The following is a 22283-nucleotide window of genomic DNA, read 5'->3' as shown; positions in this document are numbered from 1 at the left end:
GACTGTTCTCAAGATGGGATATTGTTACCCCGGGCTAGGAGTTGTTCTTCCAAGAGCTTTAGCCTCTTCTCAGTTTCAGTCAGAGGTGGAGTATTATGTTCTCCGCTTCCTTGTTTTCCGGGCGTCGATATGGGTCTCGACGCGATCCAGGGTGACCTTAAGAGCGGTGAGCGGTGGCTGCTAGGCGATCGGTCGTGACATCTCTGTTGTTATCATTGTTGTTGTTGTTGACAGACGAAGTTGAAGACGGAGCCATGGCTCTAAGGCAGAAAAATGGCTCACATTACAGCTCAATCCGACACGGTTCAAAGACTGGATGCAGACAACACAAAGGACGAGACAAAGATCAGACTCAACAAGACGAGGGTGACCGTGTGTGGTTCCTCGGTGCTGACTCGATTTATGACGTGACGGTGTTGACCGAACTTTTAACATGAGTCCAACATAACGGCATGACGCCATTGGACGGGTCTCGTGTTGAGACGACTCATAAGTAAAGACCCATAAGTACGTTTGCTTCGACTCGGTAGACACGAGGCGGAATTGGAATGGTGGACTGAAATTTTCGAAAATAGAAATTTTCAAAAGATTCATTTGTCACTTTATGGACGGCTTCCGAAGATAGAGATCTCCGCAAGTCGATCAGTTGAAAAGGGTTGTCTTAAGCTTATTTGCAAAGGACGGTTTGAGTTTGAGTTGGCTCGGAAAATAGTGCATTGTTCCCCAAGACGGTTTTTTTGAAATTCAAAATTGTATGTTTTGAAAATCGAGTTTGAAATGTTTGAAGAGGTCTCGGGGACGGTGCATGATGCGTGTCTTTCATATGATGTTTTACATCCCATTTTACACGCATTTCAGAGCTCATTCATGTAGTTTATGCTACATTTCTCCCTATTCCCGTCTACTTCCGTATTTTTGTACATTATTGCAGAAATGTGAAGAATCCAGCGGAAATCGAGCTAAATCCGTCCCCGAGTATCCTGCATTGCATTTGACGTGAAGTATTCGCTTAAGGAACGAGCTTGGTGCGCAATCCAAGGCCCAAAAGACAAATCCACGAGATTATAGAAGTCAAGTAGCAGCTAAAGCAGTCGATCGACCACTACCTTCAATCGATCGACCAACCATCGGGTTCCAGAGGCTACTGTACACTGCTATTCATTCGATCGACCGGTCACTTCAGTCGATCGACCAAGACGCTATTCCAGACGAGAATTAAAAGATCGAGATTTATCAAGCCCATGAGTTATTAGGTTTAGGAATTATGTTACGTATACTTTCTATATAACGTAACCTAGTTCGACAGATACAATCATCTAGTTTTTATCAAGTTTTACATAAAGTTTTACATACAGTTCTTTAGAAATAATTAGGGTTCGAGATTACTTTCGGTATTGAATACAATTCGCTTTGTCATTCGGCTTTGTTCTTTTCCTTCGCAATTCACACGGTACTCTCTGGTTTTATTCTGTTATTTTATTTTCGTTCATAGTTGTCGAATTGCTAGATCAGTTCCCAAGCCGAATTGCCATCTTTTGTTAATTGTTTATTTTACCGTTTTAAGCATGAATTCCGCAGTTTTAATCCTTAATATTATTGTTGCCTTTAATTTCAGTATGAGTAGCTAATTTATTCGTGCTAGGATGTAGGGGAATTGTAGTGTAGGCGGCAATATAATGAACACGGCCTGATTCGCGTGTTGGTCGATCGACCGCAATGCCTGGTCGATCGACTGACCACGTGAGGTTTTATTCTCGTTTTAATTGTTTTAATTCTTTATTCGACGAATCGAGTGCACACGACTAGTTGAATGCTTAGGATATGACTGACCCATTAGATCGAGAGATAGGGACAGTTGTTAGATCACCAATTAAAATGACTAAACTATGCTGAGATCGAAAGATAGGTAAAGTTTAGACCGTTAGTCACTTTTCAGGACGAAAGTTAGTATTAGTGATATTAGGGACCTATAGCGAGATCGAAAGATGCTATTTGTTAAGAGTGGACCGAGAGGACCTCTTTATTTCCCGCCTGATGTGTTTGATTTAGACCTGTTTAGTATGCTGCCGCCGAAACTATAACGAACTGACCATCCTAGTACCCCTTCTCTATCTGTTTCATCTGTTTATTTAGTTTATCATCTTTTATTGCTATTAGTATAGACCAAATCAAATCAACCCCCACTTTCGTTACCTTAGACTAAATTAGACAATTAGAAATTACATTTGCCTCCTTGTGGTTCGACCCTGTTACCACTAGCCTAGGTTAGTTTTAATAGGAGATTATAAATTTTATTTTTGGTGCTCACAACGACGGGTATCAAATTTTGGCGCCGTTGCCGGGGAGGCAATTGTTCTAATTTTTAGTTGTTTTTATTTAGTCTTTCTTAGTTTAAGGGACTTCCGTTCCTTAAACTTTTCTTATATTCTTTTTGTAGTTTCTTCTTATGCGCAGGTCACAGGGTGGTGAACTAGTACCATTCAATCCTGAGATCGAGAAATCCTTGCGCGAGTTGAGACGATCACAAAGGGTATTACCGACAGAGGAAGAGCTGAGTACTCTGTCAAGCTACTACGAGAACGCTCTGTTCGAGGAAGATCCACCTACATCTCCTGCTTCAATTTCATCAGCTGAGACAGTCACTTCTCCAGAAATTCCAGTCATGGCTGAAGAAGCAACCATTGCTAGTCACTCAGAGCCGATAGCTGCGAATCTCTACAAAGGATTCGAACTACCTGGGGAGGCAAGGAAATTCGAGCCGAAGCCTTCCTATATGAACCTGGTTGAGAGAAACCAGTTCGGGGGAGCTGCAAATGAAGATGCAGCCAAGCATATGGAGATTTTTATTGATTATTGCTACTCTATACCCCCGCCGACCGATGTGACCCAAAACCAGATCAAGGAGACCATGTTCATTTTCTCCCTTTGTGATGCTGCAAGGGAGTGGTATAGAGATCTGGACCGAGCTGCTCATGGGATCACCGACTGGAATTCATTGGCCTTGGCATTCTACAAAAAATACTTCTCTGCCTCGAAGACTAATGCCATTAGAGCTCAGATCACGAGCTTCAAACAGGGGCCTGATGAGAACTTTCATGAAGCATGGGTCCGTTTCAAGAAACTGGTGCGAACCATACCGCACCATGGGTTCGAAAAATGGAGTCTTTGCAATCAGTTTTATAATGGGTCAGTATGACGATCGAGGGCTATTTTGGATGTTTGCGACCAATGGCCGATTTGCCGAGAACATGGGAGAGACTAAGGGGTGGAAGATCATTGATGATTTGGCCACTCATAAGGTCAATATGGGAATTCGAGAGGAAACCAGAGGAGAGTCTGAATCTTCCTCTGTTCTTTGCACTAGAAGCTCTCACTGCAAGGTTTGACACATACGAGTTGGGAGGAGCTTCTAAAGGAGGGATGTACCATGTTAATGCTGTTTCAGACGGTCCTTTCGTCTGTAGAAGATGTGGAGCTGAGAGGGGCATGTCTCAGAGAATTGTTCTGTCCCCTTTGAGTCTTGTGCTGCCTTTCAACACTATAGGCAGACAAACATGTACTACGAGCCGAATGTCCACCCCAACTTGAGGTGGAGCAGCCAGAATGTCCTGAATCCGACTCAACCTCCACAACAGCAGCAACAGCAAGCTTATGTGTCCCCTCACAAACAACCATATCAAAAACCTCCCTATGTGCCGCAGCAGCAACAATCCCAAAATTTCGAGTTCACCGAGTTGAAGAACTTATTGCTGAAGGAGTCCCAAGCTAGAGAGGCCGGGATGAAGATGCTAGAGAGCCAAATTGCTCAATTGGCTAGCAAGAGTACCACTCGAGCTCCGGGACACTTACCGACTCAAACTGACCATAAAGAGACCCTAAATGCCATAACATTGAGGAGTGGGTCTACGCTGGAGGGGCCTGCTATGGTCGAGGATGATGCTGCGAAAGATGAGGCAAAACCAAGTCAAAACAAAGCTGGAACGAGCAAAGGAAAGAAAAAGGCGTCTACCAGGTATATCGATCGATCGACATACATACCGGCCGATCGATCGAAGTGCGGGTTACAGGAGCTTCTGGTCCTGTTCAACTCAGTCGATCGACTGACATCACTGGTCGATCGACTGAGATCGCTGCTGATAGTGAGATTTTTCGTCCTCCGATGCCCGACAACTTGAGGGATCATTTGTTTCGGGGCACGACAGTCCCGAAAATATTGGGAAAGACCCGAGTGCTTGATGGGTCGATCCCGCTTAAAGTATGACCCGATGTCGATCAATGGTTCACATTTGAGACGGTCCGAAGAGGGTTCAAGCTTCAACAAGGAGAAAGTAGTGGACTTCGGCCTAAGTCCACGGATAACGGCATGCGCGATTTAGAGGAGAGGGCTAAGTTACTTCTTACAGCCCCATATCCGGAAAGACTAGTGCCGACGAAGGAACAGGTATCTTTCAATAAATTTGAAAAAGTTATTCGTAGCTTGAATGTACAAGTGCCTTTCCTTGAGTTAGTTAATCAAGTGCCTGCCTATACTAAATTCATGAAACAACTCTTGTCTAAGAAAAAGTCACTTGAAAACGTGCATACTGTCGCATTAACCAAAGAGTCATGCTCTTATTTGTCTCACACTGCACCTCACAAGCTAGAAGACCCGGGTAGTTTTTCTATTCCTTGCAATATAGGTACCTTCTCTATTGAGAAAGCATTATGTGACTTAGGAGCTAGTATAAGTGTAATGCCTTTGAGTCTTGATAGGAGGCTCAAATTGACTAGGTTCACAAAGGAGACATGACAAGATCTGATGGTGACCGATCTGCGGTCCAAACCATAGAGTCTTAGAGGACATCCCCGTGCAAATAGGGAAGTTCTTCTTCCCTGTTGACTTCGTCGTACTTGACATGCCCGAGGATGCCCATATTCCCATTATTTTGGGTAGGCCATTTCTGCACACTTGGTGCGATCATAGATGTTGGTTCGGGTACCTTGACTTTTAAAGTAGGGAAGCATTCTACTGTCTTTGCCCAACCTGCTAAGAAGAAGGACCCCATGTGGCCTGTGACTTGCAATACGGTTTCTGAAAAGAAATCTTATTTTATACTTCCTGATATGCCTATCTCTAGTCCCATTCCTGTTGTAACCCCTCCGCCCCAGATTGGGAGCAAATTGGAGGAAGATTTGTCTATTTCTGATATTGCAGGAGCTGGTTTGGGGAAGGAAGAATTGCAAGTTACTCCAGCAGCAAAGAAGCCAATCATTTCACGAGGAGGTCTTGGTTGCCTTAGCTATGCCACTGATGAGGAAGTTGATGACGAGCCAGTCAAAGTAACGGAGTCCGACTTGGACTTTGATGAGCAAGAAGAGGTCATTGACTGGGGAGATGATGAAAGTGTTGATCCGTTGAGCCATACGGACGTGGAAGCTAAGAAGGGTGCATCTGATAAGATAAGCACCATTGAGGCTACCTCTAGTAGCCAGAAGCCGACGAAGTGGGCCATTCCGTGGCCGTTCTAGATCAACTACTAGTTGATCACATGTTTTCCAAACTTTTTATTTGCTTTTGTTAGACACTTTTTATTGCCTTTCTGTGCGCGAAACTTCGCATTTTATTATGCTTGCTTAGGATTTTATACGCTTTAGACTTTGGTTTGGGTTTTGCGCAATTTTGGGCGCGTATTATTGTGCACTTGCAGGTTTTTAGACCTCATTAGCTCAAGTAATTGAGCAAATACGAAGAAATCAAGTACAAAGATATTTTTTCGTCGATCGATCGGGCTATATAGTCGATCGATCGTCCGTGCAGCTTTCGGAGCTCTCGTTCCTTTCACCTCGGTCGATCGATCGAGTGATGTGGTCGATCGACCGACCTGCATCGCTCTTGATCTCGTTTTACGACCTCTCTCCTGCTATGTTTGGTCGATTTGCGGAATTAAGGGAGTTTTCTACTCCACTTTATCTTCCGTCACTGTTTATTTCTTCTATTTTTTCTCAATTTTGCACATAATACCGCTTCATCATTGCTTTCTCAATTTATGCGTGGTACTTTGTTTGTCTTTTCAGGTACTTATTAGTAGCACTGCTGGCTACTGAAACCTCGTAGCTCACGCTGGTTTGGGGAGGTTTCCTTTGTTGTGCTTAAAGTCTTGTGAGTTTCTAAGTCTTTACTTCATGTTTTATTTGTTTAAATTTCTCGCAAATTCCCGTTTCTCTTTTCTGCATTACATGATTTTGCACAATGGGGACATTGTGCGATTTGGTTTGGGGAAGGGTTTTGCGTCGCATATCATTTGCTTGCATTCACGTTTACATTTTGTTTTGCATTGTTTATTTCATTTCTCATATATACAAAATTCAAAAAAAAATTGAAAAATTTCAACAAATTTCAACAGATTTCAAAAAATTGCACGTTTATTTTAGCATATAGGTTGAGTCGGAACGGTAGTATTTCAATGATGACATTGCATTTGCATCTGTTTTATCGCCTAAGCCTTGCTAACCGACATGTTATTGGTAGAATCATATATGCATAGTCTACGAGTTTTCGTTAATTTACTTGCTGGACTTGAGACTTGACTTAGATTTTTGGCAAACTACATCATATTTCTGAGATTTAGAGCCTATAACTGGTGACATTTATGACCGGTTTATTTAGGAATGTGAGTAGTACTCCTTATGAGACATGTTACATAAATGTGCATAAATATGAACTTAATCTGCTTAATACCTGTATGCATTCGGTTTGTGGTTAGTCGACACATGTGGTAGAGGTTTCCCTTATTCATTTTACCCATAAGCTCCACACTGCCAAAATAGCCTTTTTGTCCCATTACTATATCCTACATTTAGCCTGTCCTTTGTCAAGCTAGTAGTCCTTGTTCTTGGGATTGTTACTTAGTTTTTGGTAGCATTTGCTCTTATTTGAGATTTTGTTGGGAAGATGAAATGAAGGAGGAGAGAAATAGAATTGAAAAAGAAAAAAAGAAGTGAAAAATTATTCGAAAAATGGAAAAAAAGAGTTCTGTACGTTTCATAGCAGTCGATCGACTGCCCATTCTGGTCGATCGACTGGAGTTCGAAAGAAAAAAAAGAAAGAATCAATTCGCATAATTCAAGCCTTTATCTTATGGCGATTTTTGCTCCCATGTATTATTCATATCCTATGGGAAGTTAGTTGATTACTTTTATACCTGGAAACTGTGAGATTTGTGCTTGCTATAGCACCGTTTCATTTGATTTTGAGCAAGAAGTTGGATGTTGCCATATGGTTCCGTTTTGGTACTAGCTTGATCACCCGTACCTCCACTTTTCCATAAATGTTTTGCCTCTTCTTACCCATACCTCACATATCCACATATATACCTCGGCATGTGTCATGGTCTTTTGTTGGTTGGAATGCGTATGTATGGTTGTAGAGATTGTTTTCATATTATACTGCAAGCATGTTCTCATAGGTCGTAGTTAGGTGAGAGTCTCTACAAAATAAATTATTTCTATCCTCTTACATATTCACCTGTGCTTATGAGAGATTTGAGCGACCCGTGAGAGTCCGATTTGATAAGTCTCTATGGTTGACGGTTCAGCAGTTTTTAACGACCTTATAACTCGTTTGCATGATTCGCATTACTAATTGATTGTTAGTTATTGCATTAAATTGGTTTAGGCTTTACGTGTTGTAATTCGCTCTGAGATTGAACTCGTTCCATTAGGTCATTAGATCGAGTCTAGTTCTTGCTTGGGGACAAGCAAGGGTTTAGTTTGGGGAAGTTTGATGCGTGTCTTTCATATGATGTTTTACATCCCATTTTACACGCATTTCAGAGCTCATTCATGTAGTTTATGCTACATTTCTCCCTATTCCCGTCTACTTCCGTATTTTTGTACATTATTGCAGAAATGTGAAGAATCCAGCGGAAATCGAGCTAAATCCGTCCCCGAGTATCCTGCATTGCATTTGACGTGAAGTATTCGCTTAAGGAACGAGCTTGGTGCGCAATCCAAGGCCCAAAAGACAAATCCACGAGATTATAGAAGTCAAGTAGCAGCTAAAGCGATCGATCGACCACTACCTTGATCGATCGACCAACCATCGGGTTCCGAGGCTACGTACACTTTGCTATTCGATCGATCGACCGGTCACTTGATCGATCGACCAAGACGCTATTCCGGATTTAGAATTAAAAGATCGAGATTTATCAAGCCCATGTGTTATTAGGTTTAGGAATTATGTTACGTATACTTTCTATATAACGTAACCTAGTTAAACGATACAATCATCCAGATTTTTATCAAGTTTTACATAAAGTTTTACATACGATTCTTTAGAAATAATTAGGGTTCGAGATTACTTTCGGTATTGAATACAATTCGCTTTGTCATTCGGCTTTGTTCTTTTCCTTCGCAATTCACACGGTACTCTCTGGTTTTATTCTGTTATTTTATTTTCGTTCATAGTTGTCAAATTGCTAGATCAGTTCCCAAGCCGAATTGCCATCTTTTGTTAATTGTTTATTTTACCGTTTTAAGCATGAATTCCGTAGTTTTAATCCTTAATATTATTGTTGCCTTTAATTTCAGTATGAGTAGCTAATTTATTCGTGCTAGGATGTAGGGGAATTGTAGTGTAGGCGGCAATATAATGAACACTGCCTGATTCGCGTGTTGGTCGATCGACCGCAATGCCTGGTCGATCGACTGACCACGTGAGGTTTTATTCTCGTTTTAATTGTTTTAATTCTTTATTTGACGAATCGAGTGCGCACGACTAGTTGAATGCTTAGGATATGACTGACCCATTAGATCGAGAGATAGGGACAGTTGTTAGATCACCAATTAAAATGACTAAACTATGCTGAGATCGAAAGATAGGTAAAGTTTAGACCGTTAGTCACTTTTCAGGACGAAAGTTAGTATTAGTGATATTAGGGACCTATAGCGAGATCGAAAGATGCTATTTGTTAAGAGTGGACCGAGAGGACCTCTTTATTTCCCGCCTGATGTGTTTGATTTAGACCTGTTTAGTATGCTGCCGCCGAAACTATAACGAACTGAACATCCTAGTACCCCTTCTCTATCTGTTTCATCTGTTTATTTAGTTTATCATCTTTTATTGCTATTATTATAGACCAAATCAAATCAACCCCCACTTTCGTTACCTTAGACTAAATTAGACAATTAGAAATTACATTTGCCTCCTTGTGGTTCGACCCTGTTACCACTAGCCTAGGTTAGTTTTAATAGGAGATTATAAATTTTATTTTTGGTGCTCACAACGACGGGTATCAGTGCATGGTCCTCGGGATCTCGAAAGTGTCTCGAGAAAAGGGTGTGTGCTTTTCTCGGGTTTTGAAAGAGCCATTGTCGGCGCGAAACGGGTTGAAATCCGTATCTAGATGCGGCGATTATAACGGCGTAAAAAGGTGATTTGAAATGGTTGTAGAAAAACGGGTTTGAAAATTGTCATTACGACGGCCTAGAAAGGCGTGTTGAAATGGTTATAAAAAACCGAGTTTGAAAATCGTCATTACGACGGCCTAGAAAGGCGTGTTTAAATGGTTATTAAAAAACCGGGTTTGAAAATCGTCATTACGACGGCCTAGAAAGGCGTGCAACGGTCCGCGAAAGACCGAGGTTTGAAACGGCCATTATAACGGCGCAAAAGGGTGTTTTTTGAAAGTTTTAAAAATGACACGGAAGGACTTATGATCAAGTAGCACATAAGCACCCACAATTTCATTATATTATGCATTATGATGACACGGGTTTTGGCTTAGAAAGGGTGGGTTACACACCAAGCAATCAAACCCCGATTTGCAAGAGGGATACAAATCCAAACAAAATGTGTAAGGAGGGTGCCCTAGCCTCGTGCTCGAAAGTGATGAAAGCTTTTTGATGAAATAGAAATGTGTAACGTCAATGGTATGCTTGACTCAATTGGGATTCCAAACGCGGGGATGAGAAAACTCACGCCGACGAGACGAGCCAATTGGTCGAAAAGGGTTAGGTTGTGGGCCCGGACAAGGAACCCGACCGTGACCGTAATATCAATTAATGCATTCCAACTAAGACCTCGTTCGAGTCTCACCATCTAGGGATCACAAAGACGTCAGTGTCCTAGTTTTCCCCAGCGGAGTCGCCAATCTGTGGACATAGCCACCTACACGCCAAGCCAATCTGTGGACGCATAGAGGTCTTTTGAAAGCCACACTAGGCGGCGTAAAAATGCTTTCGACCGGATCGTTCTAGATCGGTCAGTTTCGTCTCGATAAGGGTCTTGAAACGATTAGAGATGTTTGGAGTCGCCACCAAGCATTTGTGGGATGCTTGGAACCCGTTCGAAATCCACTTTATACCTCGGTCAAATCGAAGCACAAAGCAGCGTTTGACATAGGTACTAAAGATAAGGAAATCGTCCCTCTTTATCATCCTATCTCTAGAATGACTCTCGTACGCCCTGGATAAGGTCGTTCACTATCCAAAGTTTCTGAGTAAGAGGTGAAGGTACGTATTGGGAAGCCCTTTAATCAGACACCCAATCCCGCCCGCGGTAGCGGCCTCTACTGATCGATCTTGGTCGGTTGAATACAAAAGTTGATAAAACGGTTTAAATGCATGAATGCACATCCAATAATTTAAACCTAACATGTGAGAGCTTTCTAAGTCGGTTGATTTAATCCAAGTATCAAGTATAAGATGTCGAGTTGGATTAATGATTGATTTGCATGCAAGACGGAAATTAAACATCCATTTACCAAATTAGGTTTAGGGTGCATAACGTGATCCATTTTTCTTGGTAAAGCGTTTTGCAAGTATGATTTTGAATAAGCAAATAGTCATCTGATCCGTCCTATATCCGGGCTAACCGGAGTCGGGATCGTCCTAGACGAGTGCTGGAAAGGGAACAGGTCCTGTACCAGACGGCTACATGAGGCGCGAGCTAGCCGGCGGTACAAGGGCCTCCTCTGGTTTTGAAAATAAGAAAGAAAAGGCGTGTTTGAGGCGCGGGTCAACCTACGGTTATATGCCGTGTTCTGGCCATTTGAAAACGTTATAAAACGGGTTGAGAAATGGGTATTTGAACCCGACTTGATTTGAAAGGGTCGTTTAGACCGCGTTTGTTGATTTGGAGAACTAGACTCGAATAATCATCATTATTTTGACGATATTCGGTGTCGGGTTTGACTTTGACAAACTTGACATGAATAGTTTTGAAAACAATTATGAACTAATTGTTTTAAGTTCATTTGAATGTAATTAGTCGGTACTCATCATCGTACCCGGATTAAAATCCGGCATGGTATGTAGAACCAAGGATGACTTTGTGTTGGGGACTAATATGTTTAATTTGGAAATGTAAAGAAATTATGAAAGCCTTTAAAATACCTCCCAAAAACGAAATAAAAGGCTTTAAAGTACCTTTTAAATGTTATTAACCAAATATTATCACCGAAACACGGATTTAACCGTCATGGTATGTGGAACCAAGGGTGAAAAATGTTTTATGGTTAAAATACATAAAATAAAATGAGAAGGTTCGAAAATATTTGAAATAGTAAAAACCGATTACAAATATGAAAATGAATTAAAGGGGAAAGACGAGAACAAACATGGTCGAGTTCTGACCTGGACACCCCATTTAGGCGCGGGCAAGCCGGCGAGCCAAGGGGCTTCTGTCTCAGGCCAAAAATCAGTTTTGGCTCATTTATCCCATGTTTTGGATCGTATTATGCATGTTTTAGCATGTTATAGTCATGAAACAAATAAAAACATGATAAAATAAGGATTTTTACACCCTCATACTTACATGTTTGGTTATGGCGAGTGACCGACGTAAGTGTAACAACTCGTTTGGTCGGAAAAAACTCGGTTTAAAACCGTTTTGGTAAGTAAAAAGAGTGTTTTAAGATTAGTGACGGTGTAGTGGTCGAAGTGGCCGGTCAAGTGATTTAATGCACGATGACGGTACCAAACAATGTGTAAGGCTTGTATTTACGATCGGTAGGTCGTAAATACGCGTCTGATTTTGTGACTTAAGAAGTCGAGTCGAGAATTTTAAGGGAGAAAAGAGGGGGCGGACACTCGCGTAACTCTCAAATGGGGGCATTTGAGGGGTATTTATAGGAAAATGAGTGGTTGTGTGAGTTTTGAGCGACGTGGCCACCTGGGCTACTCAAAGAGGCGCGAGCCACGTCGCGGGTCTTCGAGTTGTCTTGTCGCTTTCACACAAGAGCAATCATAATTTGTTTTATCCTAAGATTTGTAGTCATATGTTTGGTACTTGACCAAACATAAATCCGAGAAATCTTAGCATAGAAGGTTTTGAAAGTTTTGTTTTTGGTGGTTGACTCGGTTTGACTCGTTGTTGGAGTCGGGATTTGAATTTTTGAGTCGGTTTTTGGTCCGGTGTCGGTTTTGACTCTAGTTAGTGTCATTGCGACCCCGTCGTCGTGCATTAAACACTCCAGGTATTTTTGAAATGTTTTGAAATGTTTTATTTTCCAAATCGTTTAATGTTTTCCGACGTAAAGTTGTACACAAACTGTTGATCAAACGCCGCGATTCCAAAGCATGTTATAGTCCGATAATCATCGGGTGTTTGTTGGAGTCTCAACAGATACTTGGCATCTATAGGTGATAACCCCCTAAGCGTGGCTCAAGCAACCCTAGTGTGACCAATGCTCAAGAAACACATTCAAGAGCGGGGTAAGAGGAAGTAGGCAAGTCCGCCGAGAATTATAAATCGACACAAGATTCAACCATAAGACCCATGACTAAGGGGACCTTGGCAACGACATCCTCACGGTTTTCACTTGTCACTCAATGAAAGAACAAGGTGATTTTTGTGACAATAGTAACCAAAAACACTCTCCTAACTCGACTAGCGAAAACGTGTCCGCAATCTAATGTGTAAGACCGTCCTATGTCCAATGAAATGCAAACAATGGTAAGATGCACGCAATATGAAACAAGGGTTGTAACGGGGCTAGGGAGTAGGACAAAACGGGATTGGTGCGAGCACCGTTTAGATATGTGGAGTTCAAATCAAGAATTGCCGACACATCATAACCCATTTCTTATTGCAACACATGAGACACGTCTATGCCCTAACATAGCATGGATGACCAAAACTATGCAAAAATTGCATAAACCCAACTCAAATTGGAAAAATTTGAAAGTACTCCTCTTATTTCAGCAAATGGTAACGTCTACACCCTAACAAAAACTCGGTTTCCCGAGCCATGCAAAAATTGTGTAAACCCGACTCATTTTGGAAAAACATTAAATTGCCCTCTTATTTACCAACGGCTTTTTCTACCCCGTTTAATGATGAGGAGGGGTGTTGCTTGCCTCTTTCTTTTCTTGACAACATATATACAACACAAGTAATTCATTTTTTTTTTGGTTTTTTCATGACTTTTTTCACTTTTCTATTTCGTTTTTCATATCTTTTTCAAAACCTCTTATTTTTATACAATGCCAAATATATACCAAATTCCTATCCAAGTGGACATGTATACTATCCACCATCATGACCCCAAATCACCTCCTACAACACCACTACAAAACCGACCAATTCTTGATCAATGAAGGGTGGTTATGGAATATAGCTATTTTTGGTGGGTTTGCCAAATGGAAAGGCTGAAGCTCAAAGGGGCAAATAAAAAAGGGAGATAATGGAAGGGACAAAACAAGGCTATTTGGCTATGTGAGCTTCATACAAACTGATTTTGCTTCATATCATGTGCACAAGGATGTAATGCAAATTCACGGTCTAAGGACGAAATGACACACTTATGCGTCTTGATGTGACACGCCTCGCGAGGAGGCCTACTCTCAAACCTAGATGAGGGTGGGGTATGAATGTACCCACCCTAGGAGGCTCTACCCTTATCTTTGAGTAGCTAAGTCGAGTCCTAGGTCTAGTCTACGGCCTAGGTCTCACAAGGTCGGTCTAAACTCGTTAGTCAAGCCCACTTCCCTAGTCTAACTAAGAGGTCACGGGTGTAAGCCACAGGAAGGGGAAAGGCACAATTGGACACATAGCTCATCACGGGGGTACTTGGTTCCCTTCCCCGACCATGCTTATGCAAATCATTTACAAACTAAGTGCAACTAAGTCTAACCACTACATATATGGACATGTGACAAAATGCAAGCGGGAATCAAAAGAACATGAAAGTAAACATGCAACCAATATCTAATCCTAGCAGCACGCATCAACACCAAACAATCCACATGGTCTCCCAAGGAGACACTCAAAGCAACAAAATTCCCATTCTCCTTCAAAATATCTAGGATACCAAAAAGAAAGAATAGTAAAAAGGAGTAAGAGATAAGAAGGATTATACCAAGCGGTCTTCTAGCTCCTTTTTGCCTCAAATGTTTAATGCGCTATGCCAAAGGTTAGATAAGACATATATATACAATGCAAATGTTTTTGTAAATTTTTTTTTTGAAAATTTTCAATTTTTATGGATTTTTTGAAAATTTATCAAATTTAAAGGTATATGCAATTATGAACAAATATTGACAAAATGGATATTTCCCTCTCCACACTTGAAATTTACATTGTCCTCAATGGAACAAAGTATAGGGAGAGAATAGGGAAAAGAAAGGAACATATTTTTTGTATTTTTCAATTTTAAAAAGAAAATAACAAATTTTTGGTATTTTGTTTTTGAAAATGAAAAATAACATATTTTGGGGGTTTTTTTTAGGCCCTCCCCACACTTATTTATAGACATGGGAGGGCAAGAAGAAAACTAAGAGAACATGTTTTTGGATTTTTGAATATTTGAAATTAAATAACATGTTTTTGGTTTTTTTTTTTAGATGGTGGAATTTCCTTCCCACACTTATTTATTTACATATTTCCAGTGGAAATAAATGTGTGGAGGAAATTCGGAAATGAATACATGTTTTGGGTTTTTGAAATCTTTCAAATTTTTAGAGGTTTTTAAATAAGAATGCAATGCATGCTCTATTCTATATGCAATAATTGAATTACAATGCAAGGTATACTACGTGAATGCAATTTCTAAATGCGACGATATATTACAAATTTTAAATCTAATGCAAGCTTAGATGGATGCAACTATATGAATTTTTAAGCTAAATGCATGCCGAAAATTAAATATGAATGAGAAAGTTTGGATTAAGGGAGAGATCATACTTGACTTTTGGATTGGAAAGGGAGCAAAAATAGGCCAAGTACGAGGCCGTTTAGGACTCATTGTCCTCATCATCATCATCATCATCATCATCATCATCATCATCGTCTTCCCCGGTTCCAAATTCGGACTCCCTAAGGAAGTCGTCGGTGTTCATGGGACCAGAGGAATCGCCGAAAGCCACGTCGGAGGAGATGAAGCCACCCGCGGCCGCCCCCGAGGCACTCCCAAACTCGGGGTTGGAGAAGATGGAGGGGGTGCCTCCAAACCATTGAGCATCATGCCCCTCCCCTTGAGAAACGGGAGGGGGAAAGACCGGGGCGGTAAAGTAATCCAGCCGAAGATTGATGTCGGCGTAGACAAACCTCCCATCCTTGTGGTATCCACCATCCGGCTCAAGGTAGTAAGAAGGGTGGAGGTGGGAAGGATGCTCGTAGTTCCTCCTCACGTAATCGTCGTAGACCGGAAATTGACCCACGGAGTTGTCATAGTAGATCCGGTCCAACCTTTGTTCAATGCCCCGCCTCTCACTAGTGGCGGTTTGCAAACCCAACCGCATATCGTTCATAAATGTGATCAAATCGGCATGTAGAGGAGGCGGGGGCAGAGGAACGCTGCTAGAAGAGTCTTCACCGAAGTTACCCCCCCAAGGTTGAGGTTGGAAGGTTGGTGGTTGAAAAGAGGGTGGTGGCATGGAGTAGTTGAGGGTAGAGGGGGTCTTCCTCCGGTTGTCACGACCATAGGTGATAGGGTGAGATGGAGGAGTTCGGGTCTCATCGGCATCCTCCTCAATCTCAAGAAGGTAGGAGGCTTCTCCGAGCTTGATTTTAAATTTTGAGGCATTGGGAATTGGGACCGAATTTTTCTTTTGCACTTGCCAATAATCAATCCCATCAAAAGGATTGGTTTTAATCCACTCATGCTTTTTCGTTATCCAATCCTTGGTTATGTAGGTGTCCCCCCGGATCCACCTCAAGTTGGTCAAGTCCACCGGACGGTCAAGGCAATTAGCAATTCGGGTGATTATTCCACCCACATGGAGATGGACTTTTTGCCCCGGCGAATTAGCAAGCTTGTTCAAATGGAGGGCCAAATGGTGACCCACATTAATCTTATAGGGGGTCGGGGTGGTGAGCAAATAGGAGCCCAAAATCTCCAATTCCACAACTTTGAATACCCAAGGCTCGTGAGTTGCAAAAATGGAACCCCCCCCACAAATCGATGCCATATGCGCATGGGGGCATTGTGGCACGCAATTTCTGGTCTTTTGACACCATTTTGATCATCCAACCCCGAAATGGCTTTCCACACCCTAGAAAAGTGAGCGGTCTCGGGTGGCTTAAAGTTTGGGGGATTGGTGAGACCGAAAATTCAGCACAATCTAGCAAGGGTCATAGAGTGCTCACGGTTCATCAATCGGAAGTGAATTTGGGCGACGATACGGGTTTTTCGGTGTTTATCTAGACGGAAGCTACTAAGGAATTCCCATGTGATATGGGGATAAGTTTCCTCGTGCAAATCGTACAAGCCGTTCATTCCAACACCTTTAAACAATTCGAAAGTTTCCGCGTCTAAACCCATATTCCTCATAGCCGGTCTACAAATGAATTTATTCGGGGTTAAGGGGCGATTTTTGAACAAGATAAATTTACCTTTTTACGTTTGGGATGCAAACTCCACATCTGGAAAATCGGGATCCGGGTTGGTGTCATTCGCCGCTGCCTCGACTAGACGATGTTGTGCAAGTGCCATTTTCACCCTTGTCCTCTTGTTTGCCATTGTTGTTGGAAGTTTGAAGGATTAGAAAGGAAGGAGGAGTAATGGTTCAATGGAGGATGGATGTATGAAGGTTGATGGGTGAAGGGTTGGGATGATTAATGGAGATTTGATGTGGTAGGGTGGTAAAGGGGAGGAGGAAGGAGGAAGAAGAGAGAAAAAGAATTGGAAAAGAATGAAAAAGAAAGGGGATTCTCGGGTTGTATATTGCGGGTAAGTGTGTGTCCCTGCCGGTTGGTGAACCGGCTGCCGGTCTGCCGGCAGGGAGCACACCCTAACATATCAAAAATTCCGAAATTTTTCAATTTAATTTCAACTCGCTGCCGGTGGAAGGCAACGGCTGCCGGTCCACCGGCACAGAATACCCCCAATTCTCAAATTCCGCTATCAGTGTATCCCCTGCCGGTGGGCTGGCTGCCAGCTTGCCGGCAGAGAACTCTCCTCTCATGGGTTTCTTCACTTTTCTCCTAATTGCATGTACCTCTACCGGTGGGCCAGCTGCCGGCCTGCCAGCAGAGGATACTCCTCCTTAAGATTTTCGCCTTTTTTCATTAAGTGTGGATCTCCCTGCCGGTGAGGTGGCTGCCGGCCTACCGGCAGGGACTTCTCCTCAGCATATGTCCTTTAATTTTCACCAAAAAATTTCAACTCGCTACCGGCTACCGGTCCACCGGCACAGAGTCACAATACTTCGATTTAGCTTGTTTTCCTCTATTGTTTCATCAAATCAATTCCCGACTTCTTCACTTGCCCATTTTTTTCGAGTTTTCATCTTTCAAACCGATGGCTCATGTCGGGATTTTGGGCAAGGCTAAGGGTCCCGCTTTCCAATCCAATTTTGCCAAGAATGTTTAATCCAAACTATCCCAAGTCCTAACTATATGCATTCTATTTACAAGTGGTGGTTATTGAGGGACTCCACCAAACCAATGCTTGTTCAATTTTGAGATTACTCAGCCCCCAAGGATGGGGGGTCTTCCAAATCAACTTCATTGTGGGTCTCAATGGGTAGACCTTCATAGAAGTACTTAACTCGATGACCATTCACTTTGAAACATTCTCCCTTATCATTATTCAATTCAAAGGATCCATAAGGAAACACGGTGACTACCTCAAATGGTCCCGACCATCGAGACTTCAACTTTCCGGGAAATAGTTAAAAACGGGAGTTGAAAAGTAGTATCTTGTCACCCACAACGATCTCCTTTCTTGTAATTTTCGAGTCATGCCATTTCTTGATCCTTTCCTTGTAAAGTCTTGCACTCTCATAAGCATCCATCCTCAACCCGTCAAGTTCATTGAGTTGAAGAAACCTCTTGTTTCCCGCAACATCTAAGTCATAGTTGAGCTCTTTGAGGGCCCATCTTGCTTTGTGTTACAACTCGAGAGGTAGGTGACAAGATTTACCATAGACCAATCGGTAAGGAGTAGTGCCGATTGGGGTCTTGTATGCGGTTCTTAGAGCCCACAACACATCATTGAGCTTAGCACTCCAATCCTTCCTAGACTTGTTCATAACCCGCTCCAATATAGGTTTTATTTGTCTATTGGAAACTTCCACTTGCCTATTGGTTTGGGAGTGGTATGCAAGAGCTACCTTATGCCGGACACCGTACTTCTTGAGGAGTGCGTAGATGGTACGGTTGATGAAATGCGACCCACCATCACTTATAACGGCTCGAGGTACTCCAAAGCGGGGGAAAATGTAGTCTTTGAAAAGCTTGGTGACGACCTTTGAGTCATTGGTAGGGGCGGCGATTGCCTCGATCCACTTGGACATATAGTCCACCGCAACTAATATATATTGGTTGCCGAATAAAGATGGGAATGGTCCCATGAAATCCAGACCCCACACATCAAAAAGCTCAACTTCCAAAATGTTGTTCAATGGTATCTCATCTCTCCTCCCAATGTTACCTCTCCTTTGGAAAGAATCACAAGAGTGCACCAAAGCATATGTATCTTTGAACAAGGAGGGCCAATAGTAGCCACAATGAAGAACCCGAGCTTGGGTTCTAGATGTGGACAAGTGTCCTCCATAAGTGGTAGAATGACATGCTTGAAGGATTGCACGACCTTCTTCTTGAGAGACACATCTCCGGTAAATCCCATCATTGCACCTTCTATAAAGGTAAGGGTCCTCCCACACATATCTCTTTGATTCATATCTCAACTTCTTCCTAGCTTGGTTATCAAATTCTTAGGGGATAAAGCTAGAACTCAAGAAATTGGCTATATCCGCATACCAAGGGGTGGAATGGGTAATAGCAAGGATAGAATCGTCGGGTAACCATTCATCAATAGGGACCCCATCGTCTTTATCCCCTCGGGACTCTTTAGTTATCCTCGAAAGATGATCCACCACAAGGTTTTCGGATCCCGGCTTGTCCTTAATCTCTAGATTGAATTCTTGAAGGAGTAGTAACCATCTCAAAAGTCGGGGTTTAGCATCCTTCTTAACCATCAATTGTCGCAAAGGAGGTGTGGTCGGAGTAAACCACCACCTTAGATCCCACAAGGTATTGTCGAAACTTTTCCACGGCATGAACAATTGCTAACATTTCCTTCTCGGTTGTAGAATACCCGCATTGTGTTTGGTCAAGGGTCACATGATGCTTCCTATCCACCATTTGCCCAAGGACCGCACCAACCGCGAAGTCCGAAGCATCGAACATGATCTCGAAAGGAAGGCTCCAATCCGGAGCCCGGATTATCGGGGCCGTGACCAATGCTTTTTTCAGCCTATGAAAATCTTCAAGACAAGGTTCATCAAATACAAAAGGCGCATCTTTGAGGAGTAATGAGGTCAATGGCTTTGCTATCTTTGAAAAATCTTTAATGAAACGCCTATAGAATTCGGCGTGGCCTAGAAAACTCCTCACTCCCTTTACATTGGAAGGAGGTGACAAGTTTTCTATAACGGCAACCTTAGCACTATCAACCTCAATACCCCTTCTAGAGACAACGTGGCCGAGTACAACCCCTTCCTCTACCATAAAATGGCATTTTTCCCAATTTAGGCCGAGGTTGTGCTCCTCACATCTCTTCAACACATTAGTCAAATTTTCAAGACCATGATCAAACGAGTCCCCATGGACACTAAAGTCGTCCATGAAAACTTCCATGCTTTTCTCTAGAAAGTCCGAAAAGATTGCCTTCATGCACCTTTGAAAGGTGCCGGGCGCATTGCAAAGCCCGAATGGCATCCTCCGATAAACATAGACTCCTATTGGACATGTGAAAGTTGTCTTTTCTTGGTCATCCGGGTTGATGGGAATTTGGAAGAACCGGGAGTAACCATCTAGAAAGAAATAATATGCATGGTCCGCGAGCCTCTCAAGCATTTGGTCTATAAAGGGAATCGGGAAATGGTCTTTAAGGGTGGCGGCATTAAGTTTCCTATAGTCAATACACATGCGCCATCCGGTCACCGGTCTAGTAGGTAGGGTGGTCCCATCCTCTTGTTCAACCATTTGTACCCCCCCTTTCTTTGGTACCACATGAACCGGACTAACCCACTTGCTATCGGTTATTTGATAGATAATGCCGGCCTCAAGTAATTTCAAAACTTCATTTTTAACTACTTCGACCATTTTAGAGTTTATCCTCCTAAGACCATCTACCTTGGGTTGACTCCCCTCTTCCAAAATAATTCTATGTATGCACAAACTCGGGCTTAAGCCCTTGATGTCATCTATGCTATACCCAAGTGACCCTCTATGAGTTCTCAAGGTTTGCAAAAGTTTATTTTCTTGTGACTCACTTAGGTTAGCATTTATGATCACCGGGTAAGCCTCCCCTTCATAAAGGAAAGCTGTAACACCCCTTAGTAATTGAAGAGGTCCAGTTATAGGCTTAAATGACTAGTGCTTAAAGGGATTGAAAGTACTACTCATATCAACAAAGTGCACTTTCTTTTATGGTCATCCATGCAAAAGAACTCCAAAGTTAAGCGTGCTTGGCTGGGAGTAGTCTTAGGATGGGTGACCTCCTGGGAAGGTTCTCGGGATGCGCATGAGTGAGGACAAAATGTGTTATAAAGGACCCGTGTTGATCTGTGGGCCATGTACACAGCCTGGTGAGCTATCATAAGTAACCGCTCCCGACCCGGTTTGGGCCGGGGTGTTACAAATAAACACGTAATTCTAGAATAAAACTGCATGGATATGTTTGTAATAGGTTCATTTGGGTAAAACCCTGTAATTTTTAAAACCTGAACCTGTTATAAAGATATCCAAATTGGAAGGTGTCAAACATACAAGGTCTAACTAGAAGTTTCACAACATAACCATCGCTAAAGTCGCGAATAGCAATAAGACAAGAAATCGAGCTAACAACAGTCCACTAAACTACATGAAACCGTGCCAAACACGGCTCCAAAACCAGCATCATTTAACGATTTATATATATATATGCTTAGCTAATTAATTAATTTCATCATAATTCGATACGTTAATTTTAATAATCATTAATAAGTTTATTGAAGTTAGTTCGAGTTTATTTATTTAATAATTTCCGTTTCTTTACGAGTCCTTATGAAAGTTGTTTTAAGCTAAACCCGAGATTTCTTTAAATTTTATCCAATTTCTGTTAACTTTGATCTATTTATGACTTCTTTGTCAAAGTTAAATGTTACATTTTCAGGGATTTGACTCCCATTTGGCTTTAAAAGTGAAACCTTTATTTCTATTTTGGCTTTTTGCAAAAGAAAATTTGAGTAGATTACCTTTCTCTTATTTTGATTTTAACGTTGATCGGATGTTAGAACTAGTTATTGGGAAAGTTTGATAACTTGTTCTACGCTTGTCGGCGAATAGTTTTTGTTTTAAATTTGTCTCTGACTTGGAAAGTTAGCGTTCTTGTGTGCACGACAAGAGCATTTCCGTTCCATGAATGAGACTTATATTTTTGAAAACTCTTCATTAATGTTTTTGAAGGTATTTTGATTTTTGATTTATACAAATAATTTGCCTTTTGACCTTATCTTTGATTTGGAATGAGATATTCTTGAATACGTAACGAGAACACTTCCGTTCCTCTGATGAGAGTCTGGTTCTGTCGGAAAATTTTATTTGAAACTTTTGAAAGAATTTTTTGAAAATATTTAGTTTGTAAGTATTTGCAGGTTTTGGCACTCTTCATTTGGAAATGTTTGTCAATGGTTTAGAAAAGTTTTTAAAATTACAGGTTTTATCTAGTCGAACCAATTACAAACATATCCTGTCAGTTTTTCTGTAGAATTTACATGTTTACTTATCGCTAAAAATAAGGGTGTCACATAAAATTTCCAATAATAACTAATCTCACCTCAAAGACAAACCCTCGACCCGAGTCCCGCGACGGGTC

At 41.8% G+C, this 22283-nt stretch overlaps 1 non-coding gene across 1 annotated transcript; it reads right to left on the bottom strand.

The window, feature by feature from the left end:
- Positions 1–3043: 3043 nt before the first annotated feature.
- Positions 3044–3150, bottom strand: LOC141650324 (small nucleolar RNA R71). The gene has a single exon (XR_012546365.1). It is a non-coding gene; the product is annotated as a small nucleolar RNA R71 (small nucleolar RNA).
- Between the last annotated feature and the right edge of the window lie 19133 nt (positions 3151–22283).

This window comes from Silene latifolia, chromosome 3, assembly GCF_048544455.1.
Source record: "Silene latifolia isolate original U9 population chromosome 3, ASM4854445v1, whole genome shotgun sequence".
Taxonomy (NCBI): domain Eukaryota; kingdom Viridiplantae; phylum Streptophyta; class Magnoliopsida; order Caryophyllales; family Caryophyllaceae; genus Silene; species Silene latifolia.
This window is presented reverse-complemented; position numbering and strand designations above follow the sequence as displayed.